The following is a 12,024-nucleotide window of genomic DNA, read 5'->3' as shown; positions in this document are numbered from 1 at the left end:
TTTACAATGCTTTAAAAACTAGATTAACTAAACAATAACCTAGATAGATTGACGAAACAATCTTTTTATAAATCTGATCAGTAGTTCCTGAGGTTGTCGTGATCAAGTAGGTAAGCTGACAAATAATACTTATTTATTATAAATATCATGTATGTTAAAGATCCACTTTTCAATTTTTCAATAGACGGGCATACAGTTTCCCTACAAACGCACTCAAATTCCGTGCACAAATCCACAATAGGTTCCGTAACCAAGTACATCCAAGTCCACAAGTAGCTACTCAATGTACTTCACGAAGGACATTCAAAGTTAGCCGACTTTGTGACAGATTGTACCGGGTACATTGCATACAGGTGCTTCAATGTGTACGGTAGACCGAACAAGGCATATTCATCATTTTTGTCCGTTGTACACAAATCAGCTTTGCTTTGACAAATATGGCTTCTACGGATTTTATTTAATACCGCAGATTTTCAAGGAAAAAAATATATTTTTCAATTTGTATATTATTTTGTCACTGTGACTTGTTAACACAGATAACTGCAAAGTGCTATAAAATATCTAGTAAAAGGCATACGTTTTGGTAGCTTAAAAACTATTCATGTCAAAAACATCAAATTGGGAACTGAAATAAGTTGCAACTTAGCGTGCTTAGAGAGTTGGCAATATACAAACAAATGACGCGTGGTAGATTGAATATCTCTATATACCCAATTCTACATACTCATACTCCGTAGATGTATGCATAGCAGGAATATTAAAACAGTGGTTTCGTTTTCATGCCAAACCAAATTGGGTGAAAACATGTTATTTGCTGTCTCCAAGACACAACGCGATTACCTACATAATGACATGAAGCTCATTTTCTTAATGTCGCAAAATATATTCTATACGGTATGTGGGTAGAATAGCATATGTGAATCTTATATACATTCTGCCATGTGCTTACATGTGTTAGGTATATCTTGTTTTGATAAAAAAGAGTAATATTTTCATTATGAGCACCATAAGGGCTGAATCCGTTATTTAAAATAGCAACATTTTTACCGACAAAATACCTACAGCCCCTTGATCTTGAGCCGTTGGGTCTAAAATTTTAAATAAGACGATCCCTTCCATCATTCATAAATATGGACCCAAAATACAAATACACGCGGAAACGAAAAAAGCTAATTTCCCTTATTTATGTTGAAAAAAGCCAAAGCCACCTGTATCCTTTCAATCCATTTACTTTTGTATCAATATTATTAAACCGCCTAATTTATATCCGTCACCCAAACTCCTGCTACCGTAAAACGCGTAACAGTTGTTCAAAACTTGTTAAGGGACATTCCAAACGAATGCACAAGCAAACGAAATTGATACTTAAAACCCAGCAAGAAAGTCCATTATCCTTTACCCAGTTAGCGGGATAATTCGTCCGCGATTTACAAAGGGACTTTGGGTGGAAGACGTTCGTTGTAATGCGACTTGTTTCAAGTGATTTTTTTCAAGGAAAATGCTCACTTTTGTTACTTACAAAGGAGTGGATAATACTGTAAGATATGACACTACAGGTTTCTTTGTGAAGAAGGAAAAGACTTCCAATGAATACAAATCGAGAAAAATCATCCTCTTTGAGGAAAAATGCTGTGATAGAATGTTGTAAAAAACTTATATATCTAAAACCTTAAATAGTTTGACGTAGGACTAAAATCGTGAGCATACAAAAACCGCAAAAGATAGAATTAATAACTGTAAGTAAGCGTCCGGAAATACGACCCGGCTTAATTTCCTGCAACAGGATATTGTTATATTATTTCAAAACGAAACAAAACCAGCTACAAATCCTTTCAAAGTAAAAAGGCACAATTCAGAAATACAATTTGAAAAACGAAAAGTACATTTTAAAAATCGAATTTACTTGTGAAAATCCTCTTTCTCCCGAGGTTTGCTGAAGAAACGTGTTAAAGACACGGTCGTCCAATTTCTGGGCGATCTCTTAGGAAACGAGTTATCCGTGCCACCGAATATATTGATTGTCCCATGGAAAGTCAAGACATCTTGGAATCCGCTACAAATTTAATCAGGAAGAAAAATTGGAGTCGTGGGAAATAGGTTTTCCAATTCCAAGGATTGGGAATGCGACGTTGAATTTACATGCGGGTTAAAAGCACGTAGACCGTTGACCATTCGAAGTAACGCTTTATTTAGTTTGTTCTTCAGTTAAAAGTTATTGGGGTGCCCCAAAAACTTGGGAGGTTCTGTCCGTTGTCAATTATAGGGTGACAATGTGAGCAGATAATGGTAAGACAATAATATCCCAAAGGGTTTTTGTGTTTATAACTCACTAGCCTTTTTCCCGCGGTTTCATCCCGTGGGAGCTACTGCCCGCATCGGGATAAAATATAGCCTATATTACTTAAAGATAACATAGCTTTCTAATGGTGAAAGAAATTTTGAAATCGGTCCAGTAGTTTTTGAGTTTATCCATTACAACCAAACAAACAAACAAACAAAGTTTTCCTCTTTATAATATTAGTATAGATATTATTCATCAGTGATGAAAACACAAAAGGAAAATTGATATCGTACCTCTTTGTATAAACTAATTTATCAAATAAAAGCTTCGAAATCAGCAGCGATATTTAGTTACAATTACATTATTGAGTTACGTTATGGAGGTAACAATTGAATTTTTTGCTCCTAACATAATATAGGACTAATATTTCCCAGAAATTATAAGGTACATTCAATAATCGTGTTACAAAACACAAATAAAACGATGTAAACGCGCCATTAATACGTTTTTTCATTATTATTTCGTAGTCAATTTGCATGAAAACAAAAGGAAACTGACTGAGGGCAGACCGCGAAAATTATTTCCGCTCCTAAAAAATAAGCGGGGATTTTACATAATTCACGGAGTCGAAAAGTCCGCGCCGCTTATTTTTTTAGATTTCGGGTATTATCCGGGATTTGCAGATCTATTGTGGGGTGACCCTACGTTTTTGCTAGCGTTAGTTTTTAACCAAAGATCTACTCTAAGGATTTTCAATGTTAGAGGTTTATCCAACTTTTTTATATTTTTTATTTGAAAAAAAAAAAAACGATTTCTGTTGTATAAAATATTGCTGAGACGCATTTTTTCATATCCCATAAAAGTTGTTATATGTATGTTTATGAAAAAGACAATCTTATAAAACATATGTGAATGACAACTGCCTATGAGTTCTCCGTAAATAAACGAAACGATTAAATGTTGTCTCAAATACTTCAAGTTTTGAACTACGGACGTCAACCGTAATCCTTATTTGAGTCGAATAAATTAAAACTGACAAAGTACGGGTACGTAGGGAAGTTCAAAAAACCTTTTATATTTATTGCAAAAGTTTGGATGTGATTTGAATAATTATTTCAAATTTTAAACCGTCTACCGACTGATATTATGCATTGAGTATAATGTTTTAAATGAATGGAATATACAAGGGAGGTGTGATTTACGAGGGAACTTTCAATGAGATTCTGTTTTGTTTAGTTTCGTAGTGTTGTTGGTTTAATCAGAAACTAATTGCTAAACAATTGATTTTAATCAGTATGAATACTGTAAAAACGACGTGTCCTTTCGACATTGTATAGAACTTTTATGTATAAAGCATTTAATTTTAATTCTTTAGTTATAGTAGGTACTTTGTATTTTTTTGTGATTTAGATCAGTTCACTAATACTAAAATTATATCCACTATATTGAATGATTGGAAATAATAAAAATTCAGTGTTGATAAATAAAAACTACAATCTGAATAGGTTGATTCTGAAAACCAATGTGAGATAATCCTTAAAACTATTAATTTTATATCCAATCCATTTTAATTAATACTGTATGTGCGATTTTCCCATGCATATTAAAACATTTTCGCTGCCGGAAAAAAAGTACTAGGCTGTCATAATCTAAAAGAGGATAAAAGTGAACAAGCACTCTATCCTGATTGAGACACGTAATCTGACATCCAATCTAATCTTCTGTGGACAGATAAAGCCTTACTTTTTCCACCATACATTAGAGAAAATACAATGAAAGTATGTCGGCCACACTTCCGTGGTACCAGGCGCTTAGAAAGACTAAGGAGTAGTTACAATGCAACGCTCTTAGACCAGACAGTAATGAGAACGCGTGAAGTCACTACGTAACGACCTGTTTCAAACAAAAGACAAACACACATGCGAAATTATACCCTAAAGTACCAACTTAAAAGTTTAAATTGCCTTGTAGATTTTGTGTCACAGGAGCGTCTTTTTTCATTGTGTATCTGCATATCATTAATTAACTAGTTATTATGTGTTACCATTGTTCACTGGTAAAATAAACACAGTTGTGCCATAACCGTTGCAGAAGTAGAGTTCGCTGTTTTGCATTTTTTGAAGTCAGCTGTTAGAGCCAATCTAAAACGGCACTACGGTTCAAATCTAAATTAAATCATCAAAGTCGAATACAGATCAAAGCTTATGTCACGTGATTTTAAATCAAGAAGGCCTGAGGGCCTTATTTAAACTAATAAGCGCTCTGATTCTGCTTTCATACTTGTCAGCATATCGTAATTTTCATCTGTGATACGAATGTGAATTTATGTTGAATTTGTACATAATTACGTGACTGTCAACATACTGTATATTTGCGTAGAGCATTTGTAGAACCGAGTAAAGAGGTTAATATGCCTAAGTTGAAAATTTGTGGCTGTTGGATAACTAATTAGTAGAAAACAAGCTTCTAGGTAAAGTTCGGTATGTGAGATTGTTTTACCCTAGAAAAATAAAGGATAGGAATAAATCCTTGCATTTCTGTGGAAGTCGATATTAAAATAACCTGCAGAAGCCGTAAGACACCTTCTAGACAGATGTAAAGATATTTTATCATGATGTGGTCTTGGAGTCAGTTTTTTGTAAAAAGTTTGTTCATAAAGCAATGACGGTATTCTGTCGGGTGGTAAGACTCGTAATTGGGTATAGATTTGAAAATTTCCCCAAAAAAATCACCCCTAAACACCCACATTCGATTACACGAAAAATCGATTCTAAAATGCCACATTAGCAAAAGTAAAGTCCCAGCTGAGAATATCTTGGTCTGTTGAACTTGGAAGGACTTAGTACCTTTAGTTACAGCTTGTTTAACCAAGCATAATAAGAGTTTATGTGTCATCTGCAGCTTGCTACACTGAAGTGCATTTATGCTACCATACATTTTACGTTACGCTCACACGAAGACTACTTATGTACATCAATTTTGAAGCCAGGACTGAAGGTTTTTGCAGAATATGGTTGTTACAATATAATTTATTTGTAAGAGGTAACAAGTGGACTTGGTTCCAAAATTCGGAGTTATATTGTGGTTAAACAGTAGCCTGCAAAACTTAGATCTGGCTTAGACATGTCTCCGTGAAGGCTTTGCCTACTGCATCCGTTTCAAGGTAAAAATATCAAAACCTGTGATAAGAAGTAAACAAAGCCATTGAACTCTAGATAAAATTACAGAATACTTGTTAGGTACTCCTATTTCCTAAAGCTGTAATTAAAAAGTATGGCTTACTATATGGAAGGAAGCCGTTGTCTATTTCTATTCCGCACATTTTAGCAAAATGGTATTGAGTATAATCTAATATGAAATTATTTCTTGTTTCAGGTAAAACCACCATAATAATGAAAGACCTCTAAAGGTAACTATTAAACCGAACCCCAATATTAACCAAATGGAATGCGGTATTTCATAACTGCATTAAAGGCTTCGTTCAGTAAACAAACGATAAATCTGCCTGTGGTTACTCAATGAGGTAGGGACGGCAATATAATGGGGTTTTTTCCCCTATTTACCATTTTTCGATAATCGATTCACCTTTGACCGTAATCGATTATGGTTTCATTTATTTTTTGAAGAGCTCATTCACTCTTATTTTGTACGTATTCTTTAGTTCGTTTTTATTCCGAGTTTAAAAATGTATTTTGAATATCTAAAATAATATATTTGATTTATGAATAGGACTAAAAAGCATTATTGTCTTTATTCTGAACTTCGGTAAATAAAACTATGTTATGCTGCAACAATGTCACTTTAAACAAAATACAAGATTTTATATTCTTTACAAAGTATTTTTATGGTTCGTAAAATCACGCCTTAGCCGTTTCCGAATTCTTAACTTAAATATCAAAGGAAGCTTGAAAATTGGCTCTCACTAGATTTGAAAGCTCTCCATTTTTAAAAGATTCCTGAACCAGATCGGACTTCATATTGGAACGGCACTGAGCTCAGTTCGTTATTCGAATTCGAATGTTTGTGAATCCGATTCGAGTACAATCGAATATCGAATCGTCTCGCTGAGTAGAAAAGACCGTGTTCACATCCCTAAGCCGTCGTTTTTCAACAATATTAGTGGTGGTAGATCACGAATAGGGTCCATTTATTTTGTGTGAAATTATGATAATAAAGCTATTATATGCAACCTCATTGCATGACCGAGGCGAATTTACAAGTCTACAAAAACGCTTGGTAATAAAATCAAATATGACAGGTCTCTCAATCAAATAGGAAAAAGTTAAGTGGTTTATGACGAGTTAAATATTATTACCATTATACCTTTTGTCGTTTGGTAGATATCTTAAATAGTTTTGTCTCAAAGTTTGAAGTTTTTAACATAAAAACATCCTATATTGCTCTTAACTCGCCCTTTTCTATTTACCGTTGACAGAGAGCGAAGTAAAAAATCTTGCTCACCCTAATAAACCCACGCCAATGGAGTTTCCACAGATTTTCCTGTTACAGAAGATAATTGATAGTTAAATATTGACTTACAACGTGCTCATGTAAGCCAAACCTCTCGGATAATGGATCACTATCATACAGATGTAAGGGCTGTTTTATTGGGTGTATTACATACATTGTTCTAATGTTATAGACGTGAATGTTTGGATGTGTGAATGTGTCTTGGATGGAACGGATTTTGATGAAGCTTTGCTAGTGCTTGCTTAGTTTATAAATAAATCAGAATAATTTATAAACTACTTTTTATAGGTTCGCTTGAAGTGTTTTCTTTGGCTGCTAGAAACCTTTCAATGGTTTGACTACAAAGCTAGCTTCCAAACCGTAAAATGGAATGCAATAATCATTCGTTGCTGAAAATAAACATCAACATTCAGTAACTTCATAATCAATATTAATGTCATCTACTGAAGAATTCTCAAATTCCTTAGATAAGAGTTCTCACTAAATAACTTAGCCGCTCGGTAGTTTGTGGCTTGACGTCTTGTCTACAATGTCCACTTGTGGGAAGTGAAAGTAATTTTACAAGAACTATACCTACGCTTAAAATGATAGCAGTTAAGTTCACCTCTAACAGTCGCGTTACGAAGGCCAGTGTGATAAAAACAGTTGACATCTATCTACACACATTTTCTTAACTATGCAGTTTCCTACAAGTTTCCTCCACACTTAATCCCGTTTACTTAATGCCTGCATGTTTCGATCGAGTTGGTTAAGTCCTGTCATATCTACACTACACGGATATTTGCCTCTGTCTTAACTTGATAACGAATTACGATGGATGGCCCAAACTGGCCTAGTTGTAGGGCTGCCACGCTTCTTATATATTGTTAAATATTGTTGTTTTATAATTTAGGAGGTCGTGGTTAAGTAACAGCTGAACGTTGATAGTTACGGATAATCAGAAAACAGAAAATTTTGCAAATGGTTTTACTAAGGGACAGAAGGTCGCATAAGTAGTTGATGTAAAACACTGGTACTCAGCTGTATCCGAATACTATTAGATGCCGAGTTAATATAGTCCGAAAATGTGTATATTTTTTTTTGCGCAAGTAAATATCTTTTCTTTGTGCTTTACTTTTCAATTTACAGCGGGTGCCTAACATGTAGTAAGAGTAACATTTAAGAATGTATGTGTACGTGACACCCCTAAATAGTAAAGTCCTTGTCGTAAGCCGTTCCAGTGCAGAGGCGATGTGGTTTCCTGGTTCGAGGGTTGCTGCAAATATTTGGGTCGGCGCGGAAATAGAATATGTGACCCTTTATTTTGAACTCAGATTGACGCACATCATTTATAAAACCACCATCTTATTAAATATGGATACAAACTCACGAAACACTTGAACACATTATATAATATCTTAATACGCATAAACAATAGCATCTATTGAAAACAAATACCAAAATCGTCTGAAAACCCGTTTAGCAGTTTTTAATTTTATCGTGAATCTAGATAGACTACTAGCTAATAGAAAATAGAAATTAAAATACAACACATTATAACCTTGGTTAAGTTTTCAACTACCTTTCCTTCCTTGCTTTATAATTTGCAAGTTCCCGTCAAAAACTTTTCAAACACGCAAAGCGAATTGTATTTTTTCTATTTTCCAGCCACAATTACTTTTAAGACTCATTAAAATGAGGCTGCAAAACAATAAAATTATACTTTTTTATTTTATTTTTAAACACAATGGTACCTTGGCACAATAGCTAGCGGCCAGTGCGCCCAACAGTCATTTTAAAACAAAAATCGAAATTCGAGGAAGTCATTAAGGTGCTCTCGGAGCAAGCAATTAGGAATCTAGGACAGAATAGGATGGAAAATAATTTGCCATATTTATGCTGAACTGGTGATTCGAAGTATTGTTTTTGAAAAGAGAATTCAGCTGCGACTGACATTCTGTTTTCGAATTTCCGAAGAAAATGTTCCGTTTTTACGAATATTAACAGTTTCAAATTCAGAAATGGATCATTCGAATACTAATTTTGAATTCGATCAAGTTATGTATTTACTATGTAAAAAGGTAGGTAGGTAATATTTCATAAATACCGGCAACAGTAAACATTGCTAACACAATGTAGGGAAAAAATCGAGACAAAGTCAATTATTATTTTTCCTGTGATTTTCATAAGTCAAATGCTGCTGAAGAAATCGAATAAACCATCTAATTAACTCGTTGCTAACAATAATAACACTCGATCGCTCAATCAATATTAGGAAAACTTCCATCGCTTACTTCTTAGCTATATCAAATACATAAAGAAAACTAAGTAAAGTACAACTTACACGGGATTAGTAAGTTTCTGACTAGCAGATCAATCTGATAAAGTACCGTGTCAGACTGGATGACGGCTCATCTAAACTTCGCAATCGGGTAGGCTTAGATCCGCTTCTAGTTAAATTTATGAGAACCTATTATCGGCTCGTTGAGCTAAGTATATTTGCTTGTACTTATTAAAGTTAGTAATTGTAATTGTTTATGAAATTATGTGAATAAACCTATAAGTTCGGTATAGTAGCTTTCATTGAAAAAGGTTGAAAAAGACACCACAGAATTCAGTGATCCTGTACAGTTACTGTAAAATATTTTTCCGAGATAGCGGGAAATCACAGGATGATTTTTGAAAAATAGGGATCAAGTCATTTATTACTACACTAGCTTCTGCCCGCGACTTCGTACGCGGATCCTGTCCCTTATGCCAGCGACTACGGGGTCAGCAAAATCAAAGATCTGAATAGTCTGATATTGAATTTTAAGGGCCCGTTGACTTGAAAACAACGGAATACGCATAACCATTAGAAACGTTCCATATATTAAATTTTTGTACTTTAACGGCAAAAGCACAGCGAGACTAAACAAAACGCTGAGAACTGAACCGCAATAGACGTGACCATAGGCATAAAAGTAGTGATTCTAAATAGTCCGCATTTAAGTTGTGTGGGGCAAAAATATTACACGTATTATTACCTAAAAAAACATTAAATAGATGACAAAGTCGTGGTGACTTAGTGGAAGTCGTGGTGGTTTAGTGGGTAGAGAACCAATCTCTCAAGTATGAGCGTGCGTCTTTGGTTCCAGGTCTGGCAAGTGCCTGCCAATGCAACTTTTCTAAGTTCGTATGTACTTTCTACGTATATTTTGGATACCAATGACCGTTATTTGGAGGGGATGTTAAACTGTAGGTTCCGGCTATCATTGAACATTCTTGGCAGTCGTTATGGGTAGTGAGTCTTACCAAGGGGTGTTGGGTGGAGCGGGTAACCGGGTTATGGAGGTCAGATAGGCAGTCGCTCCTTGTAAAACACTAGTACTCAGTTGCATCGTGACTGGAAGTCGACCCTAACATAATTGGGACAAAGTCTCTTGAGATAATAACGACAATAATAATGAGATATAGGCACCGCAGGACATCTGAGGCTGATGACGGGGAGTAGCGACCCCGCGGGGCTATATATACTGAGTTCTCCAGGGAGAGTATACTGTCCCCCCATCTCCGGCCGGTCGGAGTGAACCATGACGTGGGTAGGTCTCACGCCTCTGGCTTGGCTTGGCCTTCCAGAGTGGAGTCGCTAGAGCAGGATTAGTAGCCCTGCTCGGAGGGTAGGTGCCTCATGGGAAGCACAGGGAGCGCGTAATCTGCGTTTAAAGTCCGCCGAGGTATCCTCACCCTTAAGCCGCTCATGTCCCTGTTGCCCTCTTGTTGCTATTCAGTGACTGGTTCCCGGGGGCCCAGTAAGTGAGGTGGCGAGTCTCCACCTGCCATTTTTACATGTAGCTAATACATTGTCATCCACTAACATCCCATCACAATAGCCCAATTAGTTTTCCTCCATAGTTAGCAATAGTTTAGCACAGAACCGGGGATTGTCTTTTTTTAACGACGTCCACCGGGGATTGTCCTTGAGTTCATTTCTATAGTGTAATGATTGATAAAGGGATAATTGTCGGTTTTGTGTCACCATTTCATTAAATTTGTCTCAAAAGGGCTTCAGCGTGTTGGCTTCGGCCCCACGTTTGCCTCCCAAAAATTCGGAACTCTGTAGTCCCGAGGTCTGGAAGAGACATACAAAATAATAATGAGATATAACGCAACAAAGTCGGAGAGTGGGGGCTCGTGACGCCACGTCTAGGTATGTAAAATTTGTACTAAGCAGTGACTTAACACAAAATTCAAGCGTGTTATCTACGTTATTATTTGTTTGTGAGAAGGAGAAAAGAAAAAATACGTGTCCATTATTTTAAGGTTATCTAAAAGACGGACTAATTACTTTTTTTGATTCACCATACCTATTTCATAACATTTATTTCTATACATTTCAAGTGTAGTATTGCTCTTGAAGTTCCACATCAGGTGTTCCAGATCTTCGATGTTTATACGTCAATAGAGAGTGCTTATCAGATTGAACCACTTTTGCTAAAACGTCATATCTTCATATGCTGTCTAGCTGGGCTCCTGGAGTTCCACATCAGGTGTTTTACATCTTCAATTTTTATAAGTCAACAGAGAGTGCTTATCAGATTGAACAACTTTTGCTAAAACGTCATACCTCTATATGCTATAGTCTGGCTGGGCCCCTGGAGTTAAACATCAGGTGTTTTAGATCTTCAATTTGTATAAGTCAATAGAAAGTGCTTATCAAATTGAACAACTTTTGCTAAAACGTCATACCTGTATATGGTACAGAGAAGCTGGGCTCTTGGGGTTCCACATCAGGTGTTCCAGATCTTAAAATTTATTATCTCAGCTAAAAATGCTCATCACATGAAACAATTTTTGCCATGGCACCATTTTTGTATCTCTTATAGTTTTGTTGGTCTGTTGGAGTTCTGCATCAGGTCTTCAAGTTTCGAAGATAAATTATAGCCTATATGTTGACCAGACTTAATACTGACACAACAAAGAAAAAATCATTGAAATCCGTTCAGTCGTTCGGAAGATTAGCGTGTACAAACAAACAGACATACAGACATACAGACATACAGACATACAGACATACAGACATACAGACATACAGACATACAGACAAACAGACAGAATTTTTTTGGATTTGTGCTCCATTACTGTTTCTAAACCCCACCCAATTTTTTTTTTTAATATATTCAATGTACAGACACAGTTTTTTTTTACAGATTTATTATATGTATAGATAAAAGAGCATAAAATCGACAAATTATTATTAAAGAGAGTATTTAATAAGTTCGATATTATTGTTAAAATAAATATCTTGTTTTTAA

This window comes from Helicoverpa zea, chromosome 16, assembly GCF_022581195.2.
Source record: "Helicoverpa zea isolate HzStark_Cry1AcR chromosome 16, ilHelZeax1.1, whole genome shotgun sequence".
Taxonomy (NCBI): domain Eukaryota; kingdom Metazoa; phylum Arthropoda; class Insecta; order Lepidoptera; family Noctuidae; genus Helicoverpa; species Helicoverpa zea.
The sequence above is the reverse complement of the archived record's forward strand: the minus strand, read 5'-3'. Positions refer to the sequence as shown.